This window comes from Rhinoderma darwinii, assembly GCF_050947455.1.
Source record: "Rhinoderma darwinii isolate aRhiDar2 chromosome 2 unlocalized genomic scaffold, aRhiDar2.hap1 SUPER_2_unloc_55, whole genome shotgun sequence".
Taxonomy (NCBI): domain Eukaryota; kingdom Metazoa; phylum Chordata; class Amphibia; order Anura; family Rhinodermatidae; genus Rhinoderma; species Rhinoderma darwinii.
This window is the reverse complement of record NW_027461724.1, coordinates 246288-267158: the sequence shown is the minus strand read 5'-3', so window position 1 is coordinate 267158 and position 20871 is coordinate 246288. Positions and strand designations below refer to the sequence as shown.

Sequence of the window (20871 nt, the reverse complement as noted above, 5' to 3'; positions counted from 1 at the left end):
TTATGTTGTTTAGATTTTGTTTCACAATCGATTAAAAAGGACTATGGATTAAAGCATTTAATGTCAATGGCCATTCTAAGCTGAATGTGCCTGCTCTCGTCAGACCGCAGAAGTTACACAGCTTAAGGCCTCGCTAGTACCATTGTGGGAGACTGTCTCGGAATCCGTGGTGCGGTTGACTTTTTATTATGTCGTTTAGATTTTGTTTCACAATCGATTAAAAAGGACTATGGATTAAAGCATTTATCGTCAATGGCCATTCTAAGCTGAATGTGCCTGCTCTCGTCAGATCGCAGAAGTTACACAGCTTAAGGCTTTGCTAGTACCAGTGTGGGAGACTGTCTGGGAATCCCTGGTGCGGTTCACTTTTTATTATGTTGTTTAGATTTTGTTTCACAATCGATTAAAAAGGACTATGGATTAAAGCATTTAATGTCAATGGCCATTCTAAGCTGAATGTGCCTGCTCTCGTCAGATCGCAGAAGTTACACAGCTTAACACCTCGCTAGTACCAGTGTGGGAGACTGTCTGGGAATCCGTGGTGCGGTTGACTTTTTATTATGTCGTTTAGATTTTGTTTCACAATAGATTAAATAGGACTATGGATTAAAGCATTTAACGTCAATGGCCATTCTAAGCTGAATGTGCCTGCTCTCGTCAGATCGCAGAAGTTACACAACTTAAGGCCTCGCTAGTACCAGTGTGGGAGACTGTCTGGGAATCTGTGGTGCGGTTGCATTTTTATTATGTCGTTTAGATTTTGTTTCACAATCGATTAAAAAGGACTATGGATTAAAGCATTTAATGTCAATGGCCATTCTAAGCTGAATGTCCCTGCTCTCGTCAGATCGCAGAAGTTACACAGCTTAAGGCCTTGCTAGTACCAGTGTGGGAGACTGTCTGGGAATCCGTGGTGCGGTTGACTTTTTATTATGTTGTTTAGATTTTGTTTCACAATCGATTAAAAAGGACTATGGATTAAAGCATTTAATGTCAATGGCCATTCTAAGCTGAATGTGCCTGCTCTCGTCAGACCGCAGAAGTTACACAGCTTAAGGCCTCGCTAGTACCAGTGTGGGAGACTGTCTCGGAATCCGTGGTGCAGTTGACTTTTTATTATGTCGTTTAGATTTTGTTTCACAATCGATTAAAAAGGACTATGGATTAAAGCATTTAACGTCAATGGCCATTCTAAGCTGAATGTGCCTGCTCTCGTCAGATCGCAGAAGTTACACAGCTTAATGCTTTGCTATTACCAGTGTGGGAGACTGTCTGGGAATCCGTGGTGCGGTTGACTTTTTATTATGTCGTTTAGATTTTGTTTCACAATAGATTAAATAGGACTATGGATTAAAGCATTTAACGTCAATGCCCATTCTAAGCTGAATGTGCCTGCTCTCGTCAGAACGCAGAAGTTACACAGCTTAAGGCCTCGCTAGTACCAGTGTGGGAAACTGTCTGGGAATCCGTGGTGCGGTTGAATTTTTATTATGTCGTTTAGATTTTGTTTCACAATCGATTAAAAAGGACTATGGATTAAAGCATTTAATGTCAATGGCCATTCTAAGCTGAATGTCAATGGCCATTCTAAGCTGAATGTCCCTGCTCTCGTCAGATCGCAGAAGTTACACAGCTTAAGGCCTCGCTAGTACCAGTGTGGGAGACTGTCTGGGAATCCGTGGTGCGGTTGACTTTTTATTATGTCGTTTTGATTTTGTTTCACAATCGATTAAAAAGGACTATGGATTAAAGCATTTAATGTCAATGGCCATTCTAAGCTGAATGTGCCTGCTCTCGTCAGATCGAAGAAGTTACACAGCTTAAGGCCTCGCTAGTACCAGTGTGGGAGACTGTCTGGGAATGCGTGGTGCGGTTGACTTTTTATTATGTCGTTTAGATTTTGTTTCACAATAGATTAAATAGGACTATGGATTAAAGCATTTAACGTCAATGGCCATTCTAAGCTGAAGTTACACAGCTTAAGGCCTCGCTAGTACCAGTGTGGGAGACTGTCTGGGAATCCGTGGTGCGGTTGAATTTTTATTATGTCGTTTAGATTTTGTTTCACAATCGATTAAAAAGGACTATGGATTAAAGCATTTAATGTCAATGGCCATTCTAAGCTGAATGTCAATGGCCATTCTAAGCTGAATGTCCCTGCTCTCGTCAGATCGCAGAAGTTACACTGCTTAAGGCCTCGCTAGTACCAGTGTGGGAGACTGTCTGGGAATCCGTGGTGCGGTTGACTTTTTATTATGTTGTTTAGATTTTGTTTCACAATAGATTAAAAAGGACTATGTATTAAAGCATTTAATGTCAATGGCCATTCTAAGCTGAATGTGCCTGCTCTCGTCAGATCGCAGAAGTTACTCAGCTTAAGCCCTCGCTAGTACCAGTGTGGGAGACTGTCTGGGAATCCGTGGTGCGGTTGACTTTTTATTATGTCGTTTAGATTTTGTTTCACAATCGATTAAAAAGGACTATGGATTAAAGCATTTAATGTCAATGGCCATTCTAAGCTGAATGTGCCTGCCCTTGTCAGATCGCAGAAGTTACACAGTTTAAGGCCTCGCTAGTACCAGTGTGGGAGACTGTCTGGGAATCCGTGGTGCGGTTGAATTGTTATTATGTCGTTTAGATTTTGTTTCACAATCGATTAAAAAGGACTATGGATTAAAGCATTTAATGTCAATGGCCATTCTAAGCTGAATGTCCCTGCTCTCGTCAGATCGCAGAAGTTACACAGCTTAAGGCCTCGCTAGTACCAGTGTGGGAGACTGTCTGGGAATCCGTGGTGCGGTTGACTTTTTATTATGTCGTTTAGATTTTGTTTCACAATCGATTAAAAAGGACTATGGATTAAAGCATTTAATGTCAATGGCTATTCTAAGCTGAATGTGCCTGCTCTCGTCAGATTGCAGAAGTTACACAGCTTAAGGCCTCGCTAGTACCAGTGTGGGAGACTGTCTGGGAATCCGTGGTGCGGTTGACTTTTTATTATGTCGTTTAGATTTTGTTTCACAATCGATTAAAAAGGACTATGGATTAAAGCATTTAAGGTCAATGGCCATTCTAAGCTGAATGTGCCTGCTCTCGTCAGATCGCACAAGTTACACAGCTTAAGGCCTCGCTAGTACCAGTGTGGGAGACTGTCTGGGAATCCATGGTGCGGTTGACTTTTTATTATGTAGTTTAGATTTTGTTTCACAATAGATTAAATAGGACTATGGATTAAAGCATTTAACGTCAATGGCCATTCTAAGCTGAATGTGCCTGCTCTCGTCAGAACGCAGAAGTTACACACCTTAAGGCCTCGCTAGTACCAGTGTGGGAGACTGTCTGGGAATCCGTGGTGCGGTTGAATTGTTATTATGTCGTTTAGATTTTGTTTCACAATCGATTAAAAAGGACTATGGATTAAAGCATTTAATGTCAATGGCCATTCTAAGCTGAATGTCCCTGCTCTCGTCAGATCGCAGAAGTTACACAGCTTAAGGCCTCGCTAGTACCAGTGTGGGAGACTGTCTGGGAATCCGTGGTGCGGTTGCCTTTTTATTATGTCGTTTAGATTTTGTTTCACAATAGATTAAATAGGACTATGGATTAAAGCATTTAACGTCAGTGGCCATTTTAAGCTGAATGAGCCTGCTCTCGTCAGAACGCAGAAGTTACACAGCTTAAGGCCTCGCTAGTACCAGTGTGGGAGACTGTCTGGGAATCCGTGGTGCTTTTGAATTTTTATTATGTCGTTTAGATTTTGTTTCACAATCGATTAAAAAGGACTATGGATTAAAGCATTTAATGTCAATGGCCATTCTAAGCTGAATGTGCCTGCTCTCGTCAGATCGCAGAAGTTACACAGCTTAAGGCCTCGCTAGTACCAGTGTGGGAGACTGTCTGGGAATCCGTGGTGCGGTTGAATTTTTATTATGTCGTTTAGATTTTGTTTCACAATCGATTAAAAAGGACTATGGATTAAAGCATTTAATGTCAATGGCCATTCTAAGCTGAATGTCCCTGCTCTCGTCAGATCGCCGAAGTTACACAGCTTAAGGCCTCGCTAGTACTAGTGTGGGAGACTGTCTGGGAATCCGTGGTGCGGTTGACTTTTTATTATGTTGTTTAGATTTTGTTTCACAATAGATTAAATAGGACTATGGATTAAGGCTTTTAATGTCAATGGCCATTCTAAGCTGAATGTGCCTGCTCTCGTCAGATCGCAGAAGTTACACAGCTTAATGCCTCGCTAGTACCAGTGTGGGAGACTGTCTGGGAATCCGTGGTGCGGTTGACTTTTTATTATGTCGTTTAGATTTTGTTTCACAATCGATTAAAAAGGACTATGGATTAAAGCATTTAAGGTCAATGGCCATTCTAAGCTGAATGTGCCTGCTCTCGTCAGATCGCAGAAGTTACACAGCTTAAGGCCTCGCTAGTACCAGTGTGGGAGACCGTCTGGGAATCCATGGTGCGGTTGACTTTTTATTATGTAGTTTAGATTTTGTTTCACAATAGATTAAATAGGACTATGGATTAAAGCATTTAACGTCAATGGCCATTCTAAGATGAATGTGCCTGCTCTCGTCAGAACGCAGAAGTTACACAGCTTAAGGCCTCGCTAGTACCAGTGTGGGAGACTGTCTGGGAATCCGTGGTGCGGTAGAATTGTTATTATGTCGTTTAGATTTTGTTTCACAATCGATTAAAAAGGACTATGGATTAAAGCATTTAATGTCAATGGCCATTCTAAGCTGAATGTCCCTGCTCTCGTCAGATCGCAGAAGTTACACAGCTTAAGGCCTCGCTAGTACCAGTGTGGGAGACTGTCTGGGAATCCGTGGTGCGGTTGCCTTTTTATTATGTCGTTTAGATTTTGTTTCACAATAGATTAAATAGGACTATGGATTAAAGCATTTAACGTCAGTGGCCATTTTAAGCTGAATGAGCCTGCTCTCGTCAGAACGCAGAAGTTACACAGCTTAAGGCCTCGCTAGTACCAGTGTGGGAGACTGTCTGGGAATCCGTGGTGCAGTTGAATTTTTATTATGTCGTTTAGATTTTGTTTCACAATCGATTAAAAAGGACTATGGATTAAAGCATTTAATGTCAATGGCCATTCTAAGCTGAATGTGCCTGCTCTCGTCAGATCTCAGAAGTTACACAGCTTAAGGCCTCCCTAGTACCAGTGTGGGAGACTGTCTGGGAATCCGTGGTGCGGTTGAATTTTTATTATGTCGTTTAGATTTTGTTTCACAATCGATTAAAAAGGACTATGGATTAAAGCATTTAATGTCAATGGCCATTCTAAGCTGAATGTCCCTGCTCTCGTCAGATCGCAGAAGTTACACAGCTTAAGGCCTCGCTGGTACCAGTGTGGGAGACTGTCTGGGAATCCGTGGAGCGGTTGACTTTTTATTATGTTGTTTAGATTTTGTTTCACAATAGATTAAATAGGACTATGGATTAAAGCATTTAACGTCAATGGCCATTCTAAGCTGAATGCGCCTGCTCTCGTCAGAACGCAGAAGTTACACAGCTTAAGGCCTCGCTAGTACCAGTGTGGGAGACTGTCTGGGAATCCGTGGTGCGGTTGAATTTTTATTATGTCGTTTAGATTGTGTTTCACAATAGATTAAATAGGACTATGGATTAAAGCATTTAACGTCAATGGCCATTCTAAGCTGAATGTGCCTGTTCTCGTCAGATCGCAGAAGTTACACAGCTTAAGGCCTCGCTAGTACCAGTGTAGGAGACTGTCTGGGAATCCGTGGTGTGGTTGAATTTTTATTATGTCGTTTAGATTTTGTTTCACAATCGATTAAAAAGGACTATGGATTAAAGCATTTAATGTCAATGGCCATTCTAAGCTGAATGTCCCTGCTCTCGTCAGATCGCAGAAGTTACACAGCTTAAGGCCTCGCTAGTACCAGTGTGGGAGACTGTCTGGGAATCCGTGGTGCGGTTGACTTTTTATTATGTCGTTTAGATTTTGTTTCACAATAGATTAAATAGGACTATCGATTAAAGCATTTAACGTCAATGGCCATTCTAAGCTGAATGTGCCTGCTCTCGTCGGATCGCAGAAGTTACACAGCTTAAGGCCTCGCTAGTACCAGTGTGGGAGACTGTCTGGGAATCCGTGGTGCGGTTGAATTTTTATTATGTCGTTTAGATTTTGTTTCACAATCGATTAAAAAGGACTATGGATTAAAGCATTTAATGTCAATGGCCATTCTAAGCTGAATGTCAATGGCCATTCTAAGCTGAATGTCACTGCTCTCGTCAGATCGCAGAAGTTACACAGCTTAAGGCCTCGCTAGTACCAGTGTGGGAGACTGTCTGGGAATCCGTGGTGCTGTTGACTTTTTATTATGTCGTTTAGATTTTGTTTCACAATCGATTAAAAAGGACTATGGATTAAAGCATTTAATGTCAATGGCCATTCTAAGCTGAATGTGCCTGCTCTCGTCAGATCGCACAAGTTACACAGCTTAAGGCCTCGCTAGTACCAGTGTGGGAGACTGTCTGGGAGTCCGTGGTGCGGTTTACTTTTTATTATGTCGTTTAGATTTTGTTTCACAATAGATTAAATAGGACTATGGATTAAAGCATTTAACGTCAATGGCCATTCTAAGCTGAATGTGCCTGCTCTCGTCAGATCGCAGAAGTTACACAACTTAAGGCCTCGCTAGTACCAGTGTGGGAGACTGTCTGGGAATCCGTGGTGCGGTTGAATTTTTATTATGTCGTTTAGATTTTGTTTCACAATCGATTAAAAAGGACTATGGATTAAAGCGTTTAATGTCAATGGCCATTCTAAGCTGAATGTCAATGGCCATTCTAAGCTGAATGTCCCTGCTCTCATCAGATCGCAGAAGTTACACGGCTTAAGGCCTCGCTAGTACCAGTGTGGGAGACTGTCTGGGAATCCGTGGTGCAGTTGACTTTTTATTATGTTGTTTAGATTTTGTTTCACAATCGATTAAAAAGGACTATGGATTAAAGCATTTAATGTCAATGGCCATTCTAAGCTGAATGTGCCTGCTCTCGTCAGATCGCAGAAGTTACTCAGCTTAAGGCCTCGCTAGTACCAGTGTGGGAGACTGTCTGGTAATCCGTGGTGCGGTTGACGTTTTATTATGTCGTTTAGATTTTGTTTCACAATTGATTAAAAAGGACTATGGATTAACCCCTTAAGGACGCAGCCTAGTTTGGGCCTTAAGGCTCAGAGCCCATTTTTCAAATCTGACATATTTCACTTTATGTGGTAATAACGTCGGAATGCTTAAACCTATCCAAGCGATTCTGAGAATGTTTTCTCGTGACACTTTAGGCTTCATGTTCGTGGTAAAATTTGGTCGATATATTCAATCTTTATTTGTGAAAAATTGCAAAATTTAGAGAAAATTTACAAAAAATAGCATTTTTCAGAATTTAAATGCATCTGCTTGAAAAACAGACGGTTATACCACTCAAAATAGTTACTAGTTCACATTTCCCATATGTCTACTTAAGATTGGCATCGTTTTTTGAACATTATTTTATTTTTCTTGGACGTTGCAAGGCTTAGAACATAAACAGCAATTTCTCATATTCTTAAGAAAATTTAAAAAGCCTTTTTTTGAAGGTACCAGTTCAGTTCTGAAGTGGATTTGAGGAGCCTATGTATTAGAAACCCCCATAAAATACCCCATTTTAAAAACTAGACCTCTCAAAGTATTCAAAACAGCATATAGAAAGTTTTTTAACCCTTCAGGCATTTCACAGGAATTAAAGCAAAGTGGAAATGAAATTTGCAAATTTCATTTTTTCTGCTGAATTTCAAATTTATTCATTTTTTTTCTATAACACAGAAGGTTTTACCAGAGAAATACTACTAAATATGTATTGTCCAGATTCTGCAGTTTTTAGAAATGTCCCACATGTGGCTCTATTGCGCTCGTGGACTAAAACACAAGCCCTAGAAGCAAAGAAGCACCTAGTGCATTTTAAGGCCTCTTTTTTATTAGAATATATTTTAGGCAGCATGCCAGGTTTGAAGAGGTGTTGAGGTATCAAAACAATGGAAACTACACCCCTCAAGGAATTCATTTATGGTTTTTGTTATCATTTTGACAGCACAGTTTTTTCACAGCACCTATTTGAATTGGGCTGTGAAATGAAAAAAATGATATTTTTTCCAATAAGATGTCATTTTTGATCAAAATTTCTTATTTTCACAGGGAACAACATACCCCATTTTGTTGCCCAATTTGTCCTTAGTGCGGCAATACCCCATTTGTGGTGATAAACTGCCGTTTGGGCCCATGGGAGGGCTCAGAAGGAAAGGAGCGCTATGTGTTTGTTGGAGTCCAGATTTTGCTGGATTGGTTTTCGGGTGCCATGTCGCATTTGCAGAGCCCCAGAGGTATCAAAGCAATGGAAACCCACCAGAAGTGACCCCATTTTGGAAACTACACCCCTCAAGGAATTAATTTATGGTTTTTGTTATCATTTTGACCGCACAGTTTTTTCACAGCACCTATTTGAATTGGGCTGTGAAATGAAAAAAATGATATTTTTTCCAATAAGATGTCATTTTTGATCAAAATTTCTTATTTTCACAGGGAACAACATACCCCATTTTGTTGCGCAATTTGTCCTTAGTGCGGCAATTCCCCATTTGTGGTGATAAACTGCCGTTTGGGCCCATGGGAGGGCTCAGAAGGAAAGGAGCGCTATGTGTTTGTTGGAGTCCAGATTTTGCTGGATTGGTTTTCGGGTGCCATGTCGCATTTGCAGAGCCCCAGAGGTATCAAAGCAATGTAAACCCACCAGAAGTGACCCCATTTTGGAAACTACACCCCTCAAGGAATTCATTTATGGTTTTTGTTATCATTTTGACCGCACAATTTTTTCACAGCACCTATTTGAATTGGGCTGTGAAATGAAAAAAATGATATTTTTTCAAATAAGATGTCATTTTTGATCAAAATTTCTTATTTTCACAGGGAACAACATACCCCAATTTTGTTGCCCAATTTGTCCTTAGTGCGGCAATACCCCATTTGTGGTGATAAACTGCCGTTTGGGCCCATGGGAGGGCTCAGAAGGAAAGGAGCGCTATGTGTTTGTTGGAGTCCAGTTTTTGCTGGATTGGTTTTCGGGTGCCATGTCGCATTTGCAGAGCCCCAGAGGTATCAAAGCAATGTAAACCCACCATAAGTGACCCCATTTTGGAAACTACACCCCACAAGGAATTCATTTATGGTTTTTGTTATCATTTTGACAGCACAGTTTTTTCACAGCACCTATTTGAATTGGGCTGTGAAATGAAAAAAATGATATTTTTTCCAATAAGATGTTATTTTTGATCAAAATTTCTTATTTTCACAAGGAACAACATACCCCATTTTGTTGACCAATTTGTCCTTAGTGCGGCAATACCCCATTTGTGGTGATAAACTGCCGTTTGGGCCCATGGGAGGGCTCAGAAGGAAAGGACCACCATTTGGCCTACTGGAGCTTTTCTGGTGCTAAGTCATGTATGCAGAAGCCCCTGAGGTACCAGTACAGTTGAAACCCCCGAGAAGTGACCCCATTTTAAAAACTACACCTCTTAAGACATTCATCTAGAGGTGTAGTGAGCATTTTGACCCCACAGGTACTGTGTAAAAGATAATGCGCAGCAGATGGTGCAGAGTGAGATTTGCAATTTTATATATATATATATGGCATGCCAGTGTCCGATATAGTGTGCCCAGCATGCGCCACCGGAGATATACACCCCTTAAATTGTAATGTGGGTTATCCTGGGTACGGCAATACCCTACATGTGGCTGTTATCAGCTGCCTGGGCATACGGCAGGGCTCAGAAGGGAAAGATGAGGGGGGTAAGCTGTGCGGAGTGCATCAGGGTAAATTAAAAATCAAGGGATGTATGATACATTTTAAAACAATCTTTTATACAGAGCCCTGGTTTTTCGGGACACGTGTCACATTGGTATATTGTGTTCTTCCTTATCCCCCTCTTATAGCAGACTCTGCACCTCTTTTGACTCTTTCCCTTTCCACCGATTTGGGGAACTTCTCTTGGAAAGTGTTGCCCTGGTACGATGCGTGTGGCCTCGCTTCCAGAAGTACTGGGTGCCCCCCCTTCCTGATCCCTAAAGATTAGATCTTGAAATTCCAGGAAAGTTCCCCTCTGGCCTGCACATCGACGTAGCACGTACGCATTGTACAAAGTCATCTGTATGATGTGCCCGGCCAGCTTCTTATACCACACCGCATGGCGCTGTAGGGCTTCAGGACTTTATTTGACAAGTCCTTCCCTCCCATGTACCTATTGTAGTCCAGGATGCAGTCTGGTTTGGGGGTGGCCTTTCCTTCATATATCCTAAACCTGTAGGTATACCCTGAGGCACTCTCGCACAGCTTATACATCCTCACGTCATACCTTGACCTCTTACCCGGCAGGTACTGGCGGAATTGAACCCTCCCTTTAAAATGTACCAGGGACTCATCAATAGAAATACACTTCTCGGGGGTGTATGCTTGGGAAAACCGGGCACTGAAACGGTCTAATAGGGGTCTCCATTTATACAAACGGTCAAAACTGGGGTCATCTCGGGGTGGGCACGGCTCATTATCAGTATAATGTAAGAAGCGAAGTATTGCCTCATTTATTTATTTTTTTAGGTTCCAGTTCAGTTCTGAAGTTGCTTTGAGGGGCCCATATATTAGAAACCCCTATCCAACACCCCATTTTAGAAACTAGACCCCTCAAAGTATTCACAACAGCATTTAGAAAGTTTATGAACCCTTTAGGTGTTTCACAGAAATTTAGAGCAAAGTAGAGGTGAAATTTACTTTTCTTTTTTTGTCAGAAAATCCTCTTTATATCATTTTTTTTATAACACAAAAGGATTTATCAGAGAAACGCAACTTAATACGTATTTCCCAGATTCTGCAGTTTAGAGAAATATCCCACATGTGGCGCTAGTACGGTAATGGACTGAACCACCGGCCTCCGAAGCAAAGGAGCACCTAGTGGATTTTGAGCCCTCTTTTTTATTAGGCAACATGTCCGGTTTGAAGAGGTCTTGTGGTGCCAAAACAGTGGAAAACCCCCAAAAGTGACCCGAATTTGGAAACTAGACCCCTTGAGGAATCCATTGCAGTTTTCATGTCATGCATGCGGCTTTTTGATCAGTTTTTATTCTATTTTTAGGTGGCGCGGTGACTAAAAAACCGCAATTCTACTATTGTTATTTTGTTCTATTTTTTTCACAGCGTTCACCGTGCGCTATAAATGACACATTCACTTCATTCTGCGGGGCGATACGATTACGGCGGTACCAGATGTTTATAGTTTTTTTATGTCTTATGGCGTTTGCACAATAAAATACTTGTTGTAATAAATCATTTACTTTTTGTGTTGCCTTATTCTAAGAGCCATAACGTTTTTATTTTTCCTTCAAAAAAGCCGTGCGAGGACTTATTTTTTGCGTAACGAACTGTAGTTTCGATCAGTACCATTTTTCGGTACATGCGACTTTTTGATCTCTTTTTATTCCATTTTTTGCGAGGTCAAGTGACCAAACAATTGTGATTGTGGTGCGGTTTATTATTTATTTTTTTTACGACGTTCACCGCGCGGGATAAATAACGAAATAATTTTGTAGTTCAGGCCGTTACGGACGCGGCGATACCAATTATGTATAGTTTATTTGTTTATTTATTTATTTTAATAATAAAAACTGACAAGGGAAAAAGGGGGATTTTTACTTTTATTACTTTTAAAACTTTTATTTTCACACAACTTTTTTTTACTTTTTTTTAACTTTTTTACTTTGTCCCATTAGGGGACTTGAGGGCAGGAGGCCCTGATCGCTATTCTAATACACTGCACTACATGCGTAGTGCAGTGTATTAGAATTGTCAGCTACTCACTGACAGCAAGCATAGTGGGTCCTGACTCTGTCAGGACCCACTAGGCTTCCGTCTATGGCATAGCCGGACGCCATTGTTTGGTGTCCGGCTGCCATAGTCACCATCGCCGGCCGCTATCGTGTAGGAGGCCGGCGATGGCGGATTAACCCCTAAGAAGCCGCTATCGCTATTGAACGCGGCTTCTGAGGGGTTAAATCTGCGGGGACCACCGCGATCGGTCCCGGCACATTGAGAAATGATAGTCTGCTGTCGGAAACAGCAGCTATCACAGCTCATGCACGCGCCCCGCGCGAACGGCGCCGTGTTTACTCCATGACATACTATTATGTCATGGAGCGCGAACGATGCACTTACCATGACATAATAGTATGTCCTGGAGCGTTAAGGGGTTAAAGCATTTAATGTCAATGGCCATTCTAAGCTGAATGTGCCTGCTCTCGTCAGAACGCAGAAGTTACACAGCTTAAGGCCTCGCTAGTACCAGTGTGGGAGACTGTCTGGGAATCCGTGGTGCGGTTGACTTTTTATTATGTAGTTTAGATTTTGTTTCACAATAGATTAAATAGGACTATCGATTAAAGCATTTAACGCCAATGGCCATTCTAAGCTGAATGTGCCTGCTCTCGTCAGATCGCAGAAGTTACACAGCTTAAGGCCTCGCTAGTACCAGTGTGGGAGACTGTCTGGGAATCCGTGGTGCGGTTGAATTTTTATTATGTCGTTTAGATTTTGTTTCACAATCGATTAAAAAGGACTATGGATTAAAGCATTTAATGTCAACGGCCATTCTAAGCTGAATGTCCCTGCTCTCGTCAGATCGCAGAAGTTACTCAGCTTAAGGCCTCGCTAGTACCATTGTGGGAGACTGTCTGGGAATCCGTGGTGCGGTTCACTTTTTATTATGTCGTTTAGATTTTGTTTCACAATAGATTAAATAGGACTATCGATTAAAGCATTTAACGTCAATGGCCATTCTAAGCTGAATGTGCCTGCTCTCGTCAGATCGCAGAAGTTACACAGCTTAAGGCCTCGCTAGTACCAGTGTGGGAGACTTTCTGGGAATCCGTGGTGCGGTTGACTTTTTATTATGTCGTTTAGATTTTGTTTCACAATCGATTAAAAAGGACTATGGATTAAAGCATTTAACGTCAATGGCCAGTCTAAGCTGAATGTGCCTGCTCTCGTCAGATCGCAGAAGTTACACAGCTTAAGGCCTCGCTAGTACCAGTGTGGGAGACTGTCTGGGAATCTGTGGTGCGGTTGACTTTTATTATGTCGTTTAGATTTTGTTTCACAATCGATTAAAAAGGACTATGGATTAAAGCATTTAAGGTCAATGGCCATTCTAAGCTGAATGTGCCTGCTCTCGTCAGAACGCAGAAGTTACACAGCTTAAGGCCTCGCTAGTACCAGTGTGGGAGACTGTCTGGGAATCCGTGGTGCGGTTGAATTGTTATTATGTCGTTTAGATTTTGTTTCACAATCGATTAAAAAGGACTATGGATTAAAGCATTCAATGTCAATGGCCATTCTAAGCTGAAAGTGCCTGCTCTCGTCAGATCGCAGAAGTTACACAGCTTAAGGCCTCGCTAGTACCAGTGTGGGAGACTGTCCGGGAATCCGTGGTGCGGTTGACTTTTTATTATGTCGTTTAGATTTTGCTTCACAATCGATTAAAAAGGACTATGGATTAAAGCATTTAAGGTCAATGGCCATTCTAAGCTGAATGTGCTTGCTCTCGTCAGATCGCAGAAATTACACAGCTTAAGGCCTCGCTAGTACCAGTGTGGGAGACTGTCTGGGAATCCGTGGTGCGGTTGACTTTTTATTATGTCGTTTAGATTTTGTTTCACAATAGATTAAATAGGACTATGGATTAAAACATTTAACGTCAATGGCCATTCTAAGCTGAATGTGCCTGCTCTCGTCAGAACGCAGAAGTTACACAGCTTAAGGCCTCGCTAGTACCAGTGTGGGAGACTGTCTGGGAATCCGTGGTGCGGTTGAATTTTTATTATGTCGTTTAGATTTTGTTTCACAATCGATTAAAAAGGACTATGGATTAAAGCATTTAATGTCAATGGCCATTCTAAGCTGAATGTCCCTGCTCTCGTCAGATCGCAGAAGTTACACAGCTTAAGGCCTCGCTAGTACCAGTGTGGGAGACTGTCTGGGAATCCGTGGTGCGGTTGACTTTTTATTATATCGTTTAGATTTTGTTTCACAATAGATTAAATAGGACTATGGATTAAAGCATTTAACGTCAATGGCCATTCTAAGCTGAATGTGCCTGCTCTCGTCAGAACGCAGAAGTTACACAGCTTAAGGCCTCGCTAGTACCAGTGTGGGAGACTGTCTGGGAATCCGTGGTGCGGTTGAATTTTTATTATGTCGTTTAGATTTTGTTTCACAATCGATTAAAAAGGACTATGGATTAAAACATTTAATGTCAATGGCCAATCTAAGCTGAATGTCCCTGCTCTCGTCAGATCGCAGATGTTACACAGCTTAAGGCCTCGCTAGTACCAGTGTGGGAGAATGTCTGGGAATCCGTGGTGCGGTTGACTTTTTATTATGTTGTTTAGATTTTGTTTCACAATAGATTAAATAGGACTATGGATTAAGGCTTTTAATGTCAATGGCCATTCTAAGATGAATGTGCCTGCTCTCGTCAGATCGCAGAAGTTACACAGCTTAAGGCCTCGCTAGTACCAGTGTGGGAGACTGTCTAGGAATCCGTGGTGCGGTTGACTTTTTATTATGTCGTTTAGATTTTGTTTCACAATCGATTAAAAAGGACTATGGATTAAAGCATTTAATGTCAATGGCCATTCTAAGCTGAATGTGCCTGCTCTCGTTAGATCGCAGAAGTTACACAGCTTAAGGCCTCGCTAGTACCAGTGTGGGAGACTGTCTGGGAATCCGTGGTGCGGTTGACTTTTTATTATGTCGTTTAGATTTTGTTTCACAATAGATTAAATAGGACTATGGATAAAAGCATTTAACGTCAATGGCCATTCTAAGCTGAATGTGCCTGCTCTCGTCAGATCGCAGAAGTTACACAGCTTAAGGCCTCGCTAGTACCAGTGTGGGAGACTGTCTGGGAATCCGTGGTGCGGTTGACTGTTTATTATATTGTTTAGATTTTGTTTCACAATCGATTAAAAAGGACTATGGATTAAAGCATTTAATGTCAATGGCCATTCTAAGCTGAATGTCCCTGCTCTTGTCAGATCGCAGAAGTTACACAGCTTAAGGCCTCGCTAGTATCAGTGTGGGAGACTGTCTGGGAATCCGTGGTGCGGTTGACTTTTTATTATGTCGTTTAGATTTTGTTTCACAATCGATTAAAAAGGACTATGGATTAAAGCATTTAATGTCAATGGCCATTCTAAGCTGAATGTCCCTGCTCTCGTCAGATCGCAGAAGTTACACAGCTTAAGGCCTCGCTAGTACCAGTGTGGGAGACTGTCTGGGAATCCGTGGTGCGGTTGACTTTTTATTATGTTGTTTAGATTTTGTTTCACAATAGATTAAATAGGACTATGGATTAAGGCTTTTAATGTCAATGGCCATTCTAAGCTGAATGTGCCTGCTCTCGTCAGATCGCAGAAGTTACACAGCTTAAGGACTCGCTAGTACCAGTGTGGGAGACTGTCTGGGAATCCGTGGTGCGGTTGACTTTTTATCATATCGTTTAGATTTTGTTTCACAATCGATTAAAAAGGACTATGGATTAAAGCATTTAATGTCAATGGCCATTCTAAGCTGAATGTGCCTGCTCTCGTTAGATCGCAGAAGTTACACAGCTTAAGGCCTCGCTAGTACCAGTGTGAGAGACTGTCTGGGAATCCGTGGTGCTGTTGAATTTTTATTATGTCGTTTAGATTTTGTTTCACAATCGATTAAAAAGGACTATGGATTAAAGCATTTAATGTCAATGGCCATTCTAAGCTGAATGTCCCTGCTCTCGTCAGATCGCAGAAGTTACACTGCTTAAGGCCTCGCTTGTACTAGTGTGGGAGACTGTCTGGGAATCCGTGGTGCGGTTGACTTTTTATTATGTCGTTTAGATTTTGTTTCACAATCGATTAAAAAGGACTATGGATTAAAGCATTTAATGTCAATGGCCATTCTAAGCTGAATGTGCCTGCTCTCGTTAGATCGCAGAAGTTACACAGCTTAATGCCTCGCTAGTACCATTGTGGGAGACTGTCTGGGAATCCGTGGTGCGGTTGGCTTTCTATTATGTCGTTTAGATTTTGTTTCACAATAGATTAAATAGGACTATGGATTAAAGCATGTAACGTCAATGGCCATTCTAAGCTGAATGTGCCTGCTCTCGTCAGATCGCAGAAGTTACACAGCTTAAGGCCTCGCTAGTACCAGTGTGGGAGACTGTCTGGGAATTCGTGGTGCGGTTGAATTTTTATTATGTCGTTTAGATTTTGTTTCACAATCGATTAAAAAGGACTATGGATTAAAGCATTTAATGTCAACGGCCATTCTAAGCTGAATGTCCCTGCTCTCGTCAGATCGCAGAAGTTACTCAGCTTAAGGCCTCGCTAGTACCATTGTGGGAGACTGTCTGGGAATCCGTGGTGCGGTTCACTTTTTATTATGTCGTTTAGATTTTGTTTCACAATAGATTAAATAGGACTATCGATTAAAGCATTTAACGTCAATGGCCATTCTAAGCTGAATGTGCCTGCTCTCGTCAGATCGCAGAAGTTACACAGCTTAAGGCCTCGCTAGTACCAGTGTGGGAGACTTTCTGGGAATCCGTGGTGCGGTTGACTTTTTATTATGTCGTTTAGATTTTGTTTCACAATCGATTAAAAAGGACTATGGATTAAAGCATTTAACGTCAATGGCCAGTCTAAGCTGAATGTGCCTGCTCTCGTCAGATCGCAGAAGTTACACAGCTTAAGGCCTCGCTAGTACCAGTGTGGGAGACTGTCTGGGAATCTGTGGTGCGGTTGACTTTTATTATGTCGTTTAGATTTTGTTTCACAATCGATTAAAAAGGACTATGGATTAAAGCATTTAAGGTCAATGGCCATTCTAAGCTGAATGTGCCTGCTCTCGTCAGAACGCAGAAGTTACACAGCTTAAGGCCTCGCTAGTACCAGTGTGGGAGACTGTCTGGGAATCCGTGGTGCGGTTGAATTGTTATTATGTCGTTTAGATTTTGTTTCACAATCGATTAAAAAGGACTATGGATTAAAGCATTCAATGTCAATGGCCATTCTAAGCTGAAAGTGCCTGCTCTCGTCAGATCGCAGAAGTTACACAGCTTAAGGCCTCGCTAGTACCAGTGTGGGAGACTGTCCGGGAATCCGTGGTGCGGTTGACTTTTTATTATGTCGTTTAGATTTTGCTTCACAATCGATTAAAAAGGACTATGGATTAAAGCATTTAAGGTCAATGGCCATTCTAAGCTGAATGTGCTTGCTCTCGTCAGATCGCAGAAATTACACAGCTTAAGGCCTCGCTAGTACCAGTGTGGGAGACTGTCTGGGAATCCGTGGTGCGGTTGACTTTTTATTATGTCGTTTAGATTTTGTTTCACAATAGATTAAATAGGACTATGGATTAAAACATTTAACGTCAATGGCCATTCTAAGCTGAATGTGCCTGCTCTCGTCAGAACGCAGAAGTTACACAGCTTAAGGCCTCGCTAGTACCAGTGTGGGAGACTGTCTGGGAATCCGTGGTGCGGTTGAATTTTTATTATGTCGTTTAGATTTTGTTTCACAATCGATTAAAAAGGACTATGGATTAAAGCATTTAATGTCAATGGCCATTCTAAGCTGAATGTCCCTGCTCTCGTCAGATCGCAGAAGTTACACAGCTTAAGGCCTCGCTAGTACCAGTGTGGGAGACTGTCTGGGAATCCGTGGTGCGGTTGACTTTTTATTATATCGTTTAGATTTTGTTTCACAATAGATTAAATAGGACTATGGATTAAAGCATTTAACGTCAATGGCCATTCTAAGCTGAATGTGCCTGCTCTCGTCAGAACGCAGAAGTTACACAGCTTAAGGCCTCGCTAGTACCAGTGTGGGAGACTGTCTGGGAATCCGTGGTGCGGTTGAATTTTTATTATGTCGTTTAGATTTTGTTTCACAATCGATTAAAAAGGACTATGGATTAAAACATTTAATGTCAATGGCCAATCTAAGCTGAATGTCCCTGCTCTCGTCAGATCGCAGATGTTACACAGCTTAAGGCCTCGCTAGTACCAGTGTGGGAGAATGTCTGGGAATCCGTGGTGCGGTTGACTTTTTATTATGTTGTTTAGATTTTGTTTCACAATAGATTAAATAGGACTATGGATTAAGGCTTTTAATGTCAATGGCCATTCTAAGATGAATGTGCCTGCTCTCGTCAGATCGCAGAAGTTACACAGCTTAAGGCCTCGCTAGTACCAGTGTGGGAGACTGTCTAGGAATCCGTGGTGCGGTTGACTTTTTATTATGTCGTTTAGATTTTGTTTCACAATCGATTAAAAAGGACTATGGATTAAAGCATTTAATGTCAATGGCCATTCTAAGCTGAATGTGCCTGCTCTCGTTAGATCGCAGAAGTTACACAGCTTAAGGCCTCGCTAGTACCAGTGTGGGAGACTGTCTGGGAATCCGTGGTGCGGTTGACTTTTTATTATGTCGTTTAGATTTTGTTTCACAATAGATTAAATAGGACTATGGATAAAAGCATTTAACGTCAATGGCCATTCTAAGCTGAATGTGCCTGCTCTCGTCAGATCGCAGAAGTTACACAGCTTAAGGCCTCGCTAGTACCAGTGTGGGAGACTGTCTGGGAATCCGTGGTGCGGTTGACTGTTTATTATATTGTTTAGATTTTGTTTCACAATCGATTAAAAAGGACTATGGATTAAAGCATTTAATGTCAATGGCCATTCTAAGCTGAATGTCCCTGCTCTTGTCAGATCGCAGAAGTTACACAGCTTAAGGCCTCGCTAGTATCAGTGTGGGAGACTGTCTGGGAATCCGTGGTGCGGTTGACTTTTTATTATGTCGTTTAGATTTTGTTTCACAATCGATTAAAAAGGACTATGGATTAAAGCATTTAATGTCAATGGCCATTCTAAGCTGAATGTCCCTGCTCTCGTCAGATCGCAGAAGTTACACAGCTTAAGGCCTCGCTAGTACCAGTGTGGGAGACTGTCTGGGAATCCGTGGTGCGGTTGACTTTTTATTATGTTGTTTAGATTTTGTTTCACAATAGATTAAATAGGACTATGGATTAAGGCTTTTAATGTCAATGGCCATTCTAAGCTGAATGTGCCTGCTCTCGTCAGATCGCAGAAGTTACACAGCTTAAGGACTCGCTAGTACCAGTGTGGGAGACTGTCTGGGAATCCGTGGTGCGGTTGACTTTTTATCATATCGTTTAGATTTTGTTTCACAATCGATTAAAAAGGACTATGGATTAAAGCATTTAATGTCAATGGCCATTCTAAGCTGAATGTGCCTGCTCTCGTTAGATCGCAGAAGTTACACAGCTTAAGGCCTCGCTAGTACCAGTGTGAGAGACTGTCTGGGAATCCGTGGTGCTGTTGAATTTTTATTATGTCGTTTAGATTTTGTTTCACAATCGATTAAAAAGGACTATGGATTAAAGCATTTAATGTCAATGGCCATTCTAAGCTGAATGTCCCTGCTCTCGTCAGATCGCAGAAGTTACACTGCTTAAGGCCTCGCTTGTACTAGTGTGGGAGACTGTCTGGGAATCCGTGGTGCGGTTGACTTTTTATTATGTCGTTTAGATTTTGTTTCACAATCGATTAAAAAGGACTATGGATTAAAGCATTTAATGTCAATGGCCATTCTAAGCTGAATGTGCCTGCTCTCGTTAGATCGCAGAAGTTACACAGCTTAATGCCTCGCTAGTACCATTGTGGGAGACTGTCTGGGAATCCGTGGTGCGGTTGGCTTTCTATTATGTCGTTTAGATTTTGTTTCACAATAGATTAAATAGGACTATGGATTAAAGCATGTAACGTCAATGGCCATTCTAAGCTGAATGTGCCTGCTCTCGTCAGATCGCAGAAGTTACACAGCTTAAGGCCTCGCTAGTACCAGTGTGGGAGACTGTCTGGGAATTCGTGGTGCGGTTGAATTTTTATTATGTCGTTTAGATTTTGTTTCACAATCGATTAAAAAGGACTATGGATTAAAGCATTTAACGTCAATGGCCGTTCTAAGCTGAATGTCCCTTCTCTCGTCAGATCGCAGAAGTTACACAGCTTAAGGCCTCGCTAGTACCAGTGTGGGAGACTGTCTGGGAATCCGTGGTGCGGTTGACTTTTATTATGTTGTTTAGATTTTGTTTCACAATAGATTAAATAGGACTATGGATTAAGGCTTTTAATGTCAATGGCCATTCTAAGCTGAATGTGCCTGCTCTCGTCAGATCGCAGAAGTTACACACTTAAGACCTCGCTAGTACCAGTGTGGGAGACTGTCTGGGAATCCGTGGTGCGGTTGACTTTTTATTATGTCGTTTAGATTTTGTTTCACAATAGATTAAATAGGACTATGGATTAAAGCATTTAACGTCAATGGCCATTCTAAGCTGGAAGTGCCTGCTCTCGTCAAAACACAGAAGTTACACAGCTTAAGGCCTTGCTAGTACCAGTGTCGGAAGACTGTCTGGGAATCCGTGGTGCGGTTGAATTTTTATTATGTCGCTTAGATTTTGTTTCACAATCGATTAAAAAGGACTATGGATTAAAGCATTTAATGTCAATGGCCATTCTAAGCTGAATGTCCCTGCTCTCGTCAGATCGCAGAAGTTACACAGCTTAAGGCTTCGCTAGTACCAGTGTGGGAGACTGTCTGGGAATCTGTGGTGAGGTTGACTTTTTATTATGTCGTTTAGATTTTGTTTCACAATAGATTAAATAGGACTATG

General features: G+C 41.7%; 77 pseudogenes; all 77 read left to right on the top strand.

The window, feature by feature from the left end:
- Nucleotides 1-62: 62 nt before the first annotated feature.
- On the top strand, nucleotides 63-181 carry LOC142678418 (5S ribosomal RNA; annotated as a pseudogene).
- A 67-nt stretch (nucleotides 182-248) lies between these two features.
- On the top strand, nucleotides 249-367 carry LOC142679125 (5S ribosomal RNA; annotated as a pseudogene).
- Nucleotides 368-434: 67 nt separating this feature from the next.
- On the top strand, nucleotides 435-553 carry LOC142678963 (5S ribosomal RNA; annotated as a pseudogene).
- A 67-nt stretch (nucleotides 554-620) lies between these two features.
- LOC142679335 (5S ribosomal RNA) lies at nucleotides 621-739 on the top strand (annotated as a pseudogene).
- A 67-nt stretch (nucleotides 740-806) lies between these two features.
- On the top strand, nucleotides 807-925 carry LOC142677894 (5S ribosomal RNA; annotated as a pseudogene).
- A 67-nt stretch (nucleotides 926-992) lies between these two features.
- On the top strand, nucleotides 993-1111 carry LOC142678295 (5S ribosomal RNA; annotated as a pseudogene).
- Nucleotides 1112-1364: 253 nt separating this feature from the next.
- On the top strand, nucleotides 1365-1483 carry LOC142679035 (5S ribosomal RNA; annotated as a pseudogene).
- A 91-nt stretch (nucleotides 1484-1574) lies between these two features.
- LOC142679933 (5S ribosomal RNA) lies at nucleotides 1575-1693 on the top strand (annotated as a pseudogene).
- A 67-nt stretch (nucleotides 1694-1760) lies between these two features.
- On the top strand, nucleotides 1761-1879 carry LOC142678747 (5S ribosomal RNA; annotated as a pseudogene).
- Nucleotides 1880-2129: 250 nt separating this feature from the next.
- On the top strand, nucleotides 2130-2248 carry LOC142678216 (5S ribosomal RNA; annotated as a pseudogene).
- A 67-nt stretch (nucleotides 2249-2315) lies between these two features.
- Nucleotides 2316-2434, top strand: LOC142678574 (5S ribosomal RNA; annotated as a pseudogene).
- Nucleotides 2435-2687: 253 nt separating this feature from the next.
- Nucleotides 2688-2806, top strand: LOC142679932 (5S ribosomal RNA; annotated as a pseudogene).
- A 67-nt stretch (nucleotides 2807-2873) lies between these two features.
- LOC142678413 (5S ribosomal RNA) lies at nucleotides 2874-2992 on the top strand (annotated as a pseudogene).
- Nucleotides 2993-3059: 67 nt separating this feature from the next.
- On the top strand, nucleotides 3060-3178 carry LOC142679059 (5S ribosomal RNA; annotated as a pseudogene).
- Nucleotides 3179-3245: 67 nt separating this feature from the next.
- LOC142678544 (5S ribosomal RNA) lies at nucleotides 3246-3364 on the top strand (annotated as a pseudogene).
- Nucleotides 3365-3431: 67 nt separating this feature from the next.
- LOC142678063 (5S ribosomal RNA) lies at nucleotides 3432-3550 on the top strand (annotated as a pseudogene).
- A 67-nt stretch (nucleotides 3551-3617) lies between these two features.
- LOC142678916 (5S ribosomal RNA) lies at nucleotides 3618-3736 on the top strand (annotated as a pseudogene).
- A 67-nt stretch (nucleotides 3737-3803) lies between these two features.
- Nucleotides 3804-3922, top strand: LOC142678013 (5S ribosomal RNA; annotated as a pseudogene).
- Nucleotides 3923-3989: 67 nt separating this feature from the next.
- Nucleotides 3990-4108, top strand: LOC142678278 (5S ribosomal RNA; annotated as a pseudogene).
- Nucleotides 4109-4175: 67 nt separating this feature from the next.
- LOC142678465 (5S ribosomal RNA) lies at nucleotides 4176-4294 on the top strand (annotated as a pseudogene).
- A 67-nt stretch (nucleotides 4295-4361) lies between these two features.
- Nucleotides 4362-4480, top strand: LOC142679845 (5S ribosomal RNA; annotated as a pseudogene).
- Nucleotides 4481-4547: 67 nt separating this feature from the next.
- On the top strand, nucleotides 4548-4666 carry LOC142678845 (5S ribosomal RNA; annotated as a pseudogene).
- A 67-nt stretch (nucleotides 4667-4733) lies between these two features.
- On the top strand, nucleotides 4734-4852 carry LOC142678062 (5S ribosomal RNA; annotated as a pseudogene).
- Nucleotides 4853-4919: 67 nt separating this feature from the next.
- On the top strand, nucleotides 4920-5038 carry LOC142679040 (5S ribosomal RNA; annotated as a pseudogene).
- A 67-nt stretch (nucleotides 5039-5105) lies between these two features.
- Nucleotides 5106-5224, top strand: LOC142679295 (5S ribosomal RNA; annotated as a pseudogene).
- A 67-nt stretch (nucleotides 5225-5291) lies between these two features.
- Nucleotides 5292-5410, top strand: LOC142678733 (5S ribosomal RNA; annotated as a pseudogene).
- A 67-nt stretch (nucleotides 5411-5477) lies between these two features.
- On the top strand, nucleotides 5478-5596 carry LOC142679775 (5S ribosomal RNA; annotated as a pseudogene).
- Nucleotides 5597-5663: 67 nt separating this feature from the next.
- On the top strand, nucleotides 5664-5782 carry LOC142678595 (5S ribosomal RNA; annotated as a pseudogene).
- Nucleotides 5783-5849: 67 nt separating this feature from the next.
- LOC142679931 (5S ribosomal RNA) lies at nucleotides 5850-5968 on the top strand (annotated as a pseudogene).
- A 67-nt stretch (nucleotides 5969-6035) lies between these two features.
- On the top strand, nucleotides 6036-6154 carry LOC142678450 (5S ribosomal RNA; annotated as a pseudogene).
- A 91-nt stretch (nucleotides 6155-6245) lies between these two features.
- LOC142679991 (5S ribosomal RNA) lies at nucleotides 6246-6364 on the top strand (annotated as a pseudogene).
- Nucleotides 6365-6431: 67 nt separating this feature from the next.
- Nucleotides 6432-6550, top strand: LOC142679128 (5S ribosomal RNA; annotated as a pseudogene).
- Nucleotides 6551-6617: 67 nt separating this feature from the next.
- Nucleotides 6618-6736, top strand: LOC142678754 (5S ribosomal RNA; annotated as a pseudogene).
- A 91-nt stretch (nucleotides 6737-6827) lies between these two features.
- LOC142679989 (5S ribosomal RNA) lies at nucleotides 6828-6946 on the top strand (annotated as a pseudogene).
- Nucleotides 6947-7013: 67 nt separating this feature from the next.
- LOC142678952 (5S ribosomal RNA) lies at nucleotides 7014-7132 on the top strand (annotated as a pseudogene).
- A 5202-nt stretch (nucleotides 7133-12334) lies between these two features.
- Nucleotides 12335-12453, top strand: LOC142679855 (5S ribosomal RNA; annotated as a pseudogene).
- Nucleotides 12454-12520: 67 nt separating this feature from the next.
- LOC142678612 (5S ribosomal RNA) lies at nucleotides 12521-12639 on the top strand (annotated as a pseudogene).
- Nucleotides 12640-12706: 67 nt separating this feature from the next.
- LOC142678619 (5S ribosomal RNA) lies at nucleotides 12707-12825 on the top strand (annotated as a pseudogene).
- Nucleotides 12826-12892: 67 nt separating this feature from the next.
- Nucleotides 12893-13011, top strand: LOC142677788 (5S ribosomal RNA; annotated as a pseudogene).
- A 67-nt stretch (nucleotides 13012-13078) lies between these two features.
- LOC142678353 (5S ribosomal RNA) lies at nucleotides 13079-13197 on the top strand (annotated as a pseudogene).
- A 66-nt stretch (nucleotides 13198-13263) lies between these two features.
- On the top strand, nucleotides 13264-13382 carry LOC142677742 (5S ribosomal RNA; annotated as a pseudogene).
- A 67-nt stretch (nucleotides 13383-13449) lies between these two features.
- LOC142679796 (5S ribosomal RNA) lies at nucleotides 13450-13568 on the top strand (annotated as a pseudogene).
- A 67-nt stretch (nucleotides 13569-13635) lies between these two features.
- LOC142680024 (5S ribosomal RNA) lies at nucleotides 13636-13754 on the top strand (annotated as a pseudogene).
- Nucleotides 13755-13821: 67 nt separating this feature from the next.
- Nucleotides 13822-13940, top strand: LOC142677741 (5S ribosomal RNA; annotated as a pseudogene).
- Nucleotides 13941-14007: 67 nt separating this feature from the next.
- On the top strand, nucleotides 14008-14126 carry LOC142679930 (5S ribosomal RNA; annotated as a pseudogene).
- A 67-nt stretch (nucleotides 14127-14193) lies between these two features.
- LOC142677740 (5S ribosomal RNA) lies at nucleotides 14194-14312 on the top strand (annotated as a pseudogene).
- A 253-nt stretch (nucleotides 14313-14565) lies between these two features.
- LOC142678570 (5S ribosomal RNA) lies at nucleotides 14566-14684 on the top strand (annotated as a pseudogene).
- A 67-nt stretch (nucleotides 14685-14751) lies between these two features.
- On the top strand, nucleotides 14752-14870 carry LOC142679837 (5S ribosomal RNA; annotated as a pseudogene).
- A 67-nt stretch (nucleotides 14871-14937) lies between these two features.
- Nucleotides 14938-15056, top strand: LOC142679343 (5S ribosomal RNA; annotated as a pseudogene).
- A 67-nt stretch (nucleotides 15057-15123) lies between these two features.
- LOC142678941 (5S ribosomal RNA) lies at nucleotides 15124-15242 on the top strand (annotated as a pseudogene).
- A 67-nt stretch (nucleotides 15243-15309) lies between these two features.
- Nucleotides 15310-15428, top strand: LOC142679928 (5S ribosomal RNA; annotated as a pseudogene).
- A 67-nt stretch (nucleotides 15429-15495) lies between these two features.
- On the top strand, nucleotides 15496-15614 carry LOC142678551 (5S ribosomal RNA; annotated as a pseudogene).
- Nucleotides 15615-15681: 67 nt separating this feature from the next.
- On the top strand, nucleotides 15682-15800 carry LOC142678475 (5S ribosomal RNA; annotated as a pseudogene).
- A 67-nt stretch (nucleotides 15801-15867) lies between these two features.
- Nucleotides 15868-15986, top strand: LOC142678530 (5S ribosomal RNA; annotated as a pseudogene).
- A 67-nt stretch (nucleotides 15987-16053) lies between these two features.
- LOC142678968 (5S ribosomal RNA) lies at nucleotides 16054-16172 on the top strand (annotated as a pseudogene).
- Nucleotides 16173-16239: 67 nt separating this feature from the next.
- On the top strand, nucleotides 16240-16358 carry LOC142677869 (5S ribosomal RNA; annotated as a pseudogene).
- Nucleotides 16359-16425: 67 nt separating this feature from the next.
- LOC142678618 (5S ribosomal RNA) lies at nucleotides 16426-16544 on the top strand (annotated as a pseudogene).
- Nucleotides 16545-16611: 67 nt separating this feature from the next.
- LOC142677775 (5S ribosomal RNA) lies at nucleotides 16612-16730 on the top strand (annotated as a pseudogene).
- A 67-nt stretch (nucleotides 16731-16797) lies between these two features.
- Nucleotides 16798-16916, top strand: LOC142678352 (5S ribosomal RNA; annotated as a pseudogene).
- Nucleotides 16917-16982: 66 nt separating this feature from the next.
- LOC142677739 (5S ribosomal RNA) lies at nucleotides 16983-17101 on the top strand (annotated as a pseudogene).
- Nucleotides 17102-17168: 67 nt separating this feature from the next.
- On the top strand, nucleotides 17169-17287 carry LOC142679793 (5S ribosomal RNA; annotated as a pseudogene).
- Nucleotides 17288-17354: 67 nt separating this feature from the next.
- LOC142680023 (5S ribosomal RNA) lies at nucleotides 17355-17473 on the top strand (annotated as a pseudogene).
- Nucleotides 17474-17540: 67 nt separating this feature from the next.
- Nucleotides 17541-17659, top strand: LOC142677737 (5S ribosomal RNA; annotated as a pseudogene).
- A 67-nt stretch (nucleotides 17660-17726) lies between these two features.
- LOC142679926 (5S ribosomal RNA) lies at nucleotides 17727-17845 on the top strand (annotated as a pseudogene).
- Nucleotides 17846-17912: 67 nt separating this feature from the next.
- LOC142677736 (5S ribosomal RNA) lies at nucleotides 17913-18031 on the top strand (annotated as a pseudogene).
- A 253-nt stretch (nucleotides 18032-18284) lies between these two features.
- On the top strand, nucleotides 18285-18403 carry LOC142678569 (5S ribosomal RNA; annotated as a pseudogene).
- A 67-nt stretch (nucleotides 18404-18470) lies between these two features.
- On the top strand, nucleotides 18471-18589 carry LOC142679836 (5S ribosomal RNA; annotated as a pseudogene).
- Nucleotides 18590-18656: 67 nt separating this feature from the next.
- Nucleotides 18657-18775, top strand: LOC142679340 (5S ribosomal RNA; annotated as a pseudogene).
- Nucleotides 18776-18842: 67 nt separating this feature from the next.
- LOC142678940 (5S ribosomal RNA) lies at nucleotides 18843-18961 on the top strand (annotated as a pseudogene).
- Nucleotides 18962-19028: 67 nt separating this feature from the next.
- Nucleotides 19029-19147, top strand: LOC142679925 (5S ribosomal RNA; annotated as a pseudogene).
- A 67-nt stretch (nucleotides 19148-19214) lies between these two features.
- Nucleotides 19215-19333, top strand: LOC142678550 (5S ribosomal RNA; annotated as a pseudogene).
- A 67-nt stretch (nucleotides 19334-19400) lies between these two features.
- Nucleotides 19401-19519, top strand: LOC142678474 (5S ribosomal RNA; annotated as a pseudogene).
- Nucleotides 19520-19586: 67 nt separating this feature from the next.
- On the top strand, nucleotides 19587-19705 carry LOC142678529 (5S ribosomal RNA; annotated as a pseudogene).
- A 67-nt stretch (nucleotides 19706-19772) lies between these two features.
- On the top strand, nucleotides 19773-19891 carry LOC142678967 (5S ribosomal RNA; annotated as a pseudogene).
- A 67-nt stretch (nucleotides 19892-19958) lies between these two features.
- On the top strand, nucleotides 19959-20077 carry LOC142677868 (5S ribosomal RNA; annotated as a pseudogene).
- A 67-nt stretch (nucleotides 20078-20144) lies between these two features.
- On the top strand, nucleotides 20145-20263 carry LOC142679255 (5S ribosomal RNA; annotated as a pseudogene).
- Nucleotides 20264-20701: 438 nt separating this feature from the next.
- LOC142679083 (5S ribosomal RNA) lies at nucleotides 20702-20820 on the top strand (annotated as a pseudogene).
- The last annotated feature ends 51 nt before the right edge of the window (nucleotides 20821-20871 follow it).